Source organism: Dipodomys ordii, unplaced genomic scaffold (genome assembly GCF_000151885.1).
Source record: "Dipodomys ordii isolate 6190 unplaced genomic scaffold, Dord_2.0 Scaffold251, whole genome shotgun sequence".
NCBI lineage: Eukaryota > Metazoa > Chordata > Mammalia > Rodentia > Heteromyidae > Dipodomys > Dipodomys ordii.
The window spans coordinates 240,568-244,227 of record NW_012267467.1 but is presented as its reverse complement, the minus strand read 5'-3'; positions in this window follow the sequence as shown (position 1 = coordinate 244,227).

Genomic DNA, 3,660 nt, shown 5'->3' with positions numbered 1-3,660 from the left:
CCCCTGCCCTCCGCAGCCCTCCCCCTCCTGCCCCTCTGCCTTGAAGCCCCAACCCAGCCCTGAGGTTAAGCTAAACAATGATGCTCATCCCAGACTCTCTGTCTTTCCCACTCTATTTTAATCCATTCTCATTATTATGGTATTTTAATGGTATGCAACACTTTTTAAAAATCATGCGTGAGCTATGTTGGGGGCTTCGGGTGACATCTGTGCACACACGGTGCTTTTATCAAAACAAGGAAAGGTACACCGAGCCGGTATAATGCGCTGATGGGTGCCAGCATTCTGAAGGCCTGAGGGGAAAAATTGGGAAGTAAAGGATCCCATGTTATTAAAAGAGGGAAAGATGGGAGACGGAAAGGCCCTATTTATGTGGGGTGGAGCTCAGGAGAAGAGCTCTTGCCCAACCTGTGCAAGACCCTGGGTCCATCCCTAGCACCATAGTAATCATAAAAAACCTGCTAAAGGCTCTATTGTATGTGGATATGGTGTAGTTTGTATCTTGCTTGACAGAGAGAAAAAAGTGAGTTTGCATCAGGGCACAGTGGCTTCAACCTGAAATATTAACTGTTACCTCTCAGGGGGTCCAGGCTGGACCAGGCAAAGCGCCCAGAGACGTCACGGCAAGGCTGGGCAGCGAGCGCGCAGCACCGCGTCGAGGCCCGCGGGGTGCGGAGATCCAGGGGCAGAAGGAAGATCAAGGCCCAGGGTAAAGGGAGACCCAATCCCGAAACCAATCGGCACAGATCTAAGAGACGGGGACATGGATCAAGTGGTAGAGCACACACACACACACACACACGTGCACATACACACGCACGCGTGCACACACATACACGCACACGCACACACACAAACACACACGCACACACGCACGCGCGCGCACACGCGCACGCACACGCACACGCACATACACACGCGCGTGCACACGTACACATACACACACGCACATACACACACGCACGCACACACACGTACACACACGCACATACACGTGCGCACAAGGCACGCACACATACACACGCACGCACACGCACGTACACACACGCACATACACACGCGCGCACACACACATGCACGCACACACACGCACGCACACACACATTTGCTATGATCTCTGGTGGAAGGGAGGCAAACACTTGTGTAGAGTGTGGACTCACGAATGAATGAATGACAGGACAGGACAGGACAGGGATGAGTGACCGGAGCAAAGGGGAGCGGAGGCGGCGGGCACCGTGAGTGAACACGGCGGGCACCAAGCCAGCCAGGGGCACCGTGAGTGAACACGGCGGGCACCAAGCCAGCCAGGGGCGGCGGGCACCGTGAGTGAACACGGCGGGCACCAAGCCAGCCAGGGGCGGCGGGCACCGTGAGTGAACACGGCGGGCACGAGGCTCCGCGCCAGCCAGGGGCGGCGCGGCGGGCACTTCCATGCCAGCAAGTGTCTGTGCACGCGCACAGGACACTGCTCCTGAGGCGGGGCACAGACTCCATGGTGAGCACACTTACAGCCCCTGACCTTGTGGTGTGTCAGGCACTTCAGGAGAGGCCGCAGCCCAGCTATCACGGACACACTCATCCTGCCCCATGTGGCTCCTCGCAGGCCGCAGCCCCTCCGCGCTCCACCCGTCCTCATTAACCTGGGAGCCCCGGCCGGCCTCCCGCTGACGGAGTGCTCATGCTCAGTCCCGCTCAGGGCCCGCTGACGGAGTGCTCGCGCTCAGTCCCGCTCAGGTCCCGCTGACGGAGTGCTCGCGCTCAGTCCCGCTCAGGGCCCGCTGACGGAGTGCTGCGCTCAGTACCGCTCAGGTCCCGCTGACGGAGTGCTCGCGCTCAGTCCCGCTCAGGTCCCCCTGACGGAGTGCTCGCGCTCAGGTCCCGCTGACGGAGTGCTCGCGCTCGGTACCGCTCAGGGCCCGCTGACGGAGTGCTCGCGCTCGGTCCTGCTCAGGACCCCCTGACGGAGTGCTCGCACTCAGTCCCGCTCAGGTCCCGCTGACGGAGTGCTCGGGCTCAGTCCCGCTCAGGTCCCCCTGACGGAGTGCTCGCGCTCGGTACCGCGCAGGTCCCGCTGACGGAGTGCTCGTGCTCAGTACCGCTCGGGTCCCCCTGACGGAGTGCTCGCGCTCAGTCCCGCTCAGGTCCCCCTGACGGAGTGCTCACGCTCAGTCCCGCTCAGGTCCCCCTGACGGAGTGCTCGCGCTCGGTACCGCTCAGGTCCCGCTGACGGAGTGCTTGCGCTCGGTCCCGCTCAGGTCCCCCTGACGGAGTGCTTGCACTCAGTCCCGCTCAGGTCCCCCTGACGGAGTGCTCGCGCTCAGTACCGCTCAGGGCCCGCTGACGGAGTGCTCGCGCTAGGTACCGCTCAGGGCCCGCTGACGGAGTGCTCGCGCTCAGTACCGCTCAGGTCCCCCTGACGGAGTGCTTGCGCTCGGTCCCGCTCAGGTCCCCCTGACGGAGTGCTCGCGCTCAGTACCGCTCAGGTCCCGCTGACGGAGTGCTCGTGCTCAGTACCGCTCAGGTCCCCCTGACGGAGTGCTCGCGCTCAGGTCCCGCTGACGGAGTGCTCGCGCTCAGTCCCGCTCAGGTCCCCCTGACGGAGTGCTCGCGCTCAGGTCCCGCTGACGGAGTGCTCGCGCTCGGTACCGCTCAGGTCCCCCTGACGGAGTGCTTGCGCTCAGTCCCGCTCAGGTCCCCCTGACGGAGTGCTCGCGCTCAGTCCCGCTCAGGGCCCGCTGACGGAGTGCTTGCGCTCAGTCCCGCTCAGGTCCCGCTGACGGCGTGATCGCGCTCAGTACCGCACAGGTCCCGCTGACGGAGTGCTCGCGCTCAGTACCGCTCAGGTCCCGCTGACGGAGTGCTCGCGCTCAGTACCGCTCAGGGCCCGCTGACGGAGTGCTCGCGCTCAGTCCCGCTCAGGTCCCCCTGACGGAGTGCTCGCGCTCGGTACCGCTCAGGTCCCCCTGACGGATTGCTCGCGCTCAGTACCGCTCAGGTCCCCCTGACGGAGTGCTCACGCTCAGTACCGCTCAGGGCCCGCTGACGGAGTGCTCGCACTCAGTACCGCTCAGGTCCCCCTGACGGAGTGCTCGCGCTCGGTACCGCTCAGGTCCCCCTGACGGAGTGCTCGTGCTCGGTACCGCTCAGGTCCCGCTGACGGAGTGCTCGCGCTCGGTACCGCTCAGGTCCCGCTGACGGAGTGCTCACGCTCTGTACCGCTCAGGTCCCGCTGACGGAGTGCTCGTGCTCAGTACCGCTCAGGTCCCCCTGACGGAGTGCTCGCCCTCAGTCCCGCTCAGGTCCCCATGACGGAGTGCTCGCGCTTGGTTCCTCTCAGGTCCCCCTGACGGAGTGCTCGCGCTCAGTACCGCTCAGGTCCCCCTGATGGAGTGCTCGCGCTCAGTACCGCTCAGGTCCCCCTGACGGAGTGCTCGCGCTCAGTACCGCTCAGGTCCCCCTGACGGAGTGCTCGTGCTCAGTCCCGCTCAGGGCCCGCTGACGGAGTGCTCGCGCTCAGTCCCGCTCAGGGCCCGCTGACGGAGTGCTAGCGCTCGGTCCCGCTGAGGTCCCGCTGACGGAGTGCTCGCGCTCAGTCCCGCTCAGGTCCCCCTGACGGAGTGCTCGCGCTCAGGTCCCCCTGACGGAGTGCTCATGCTCAGT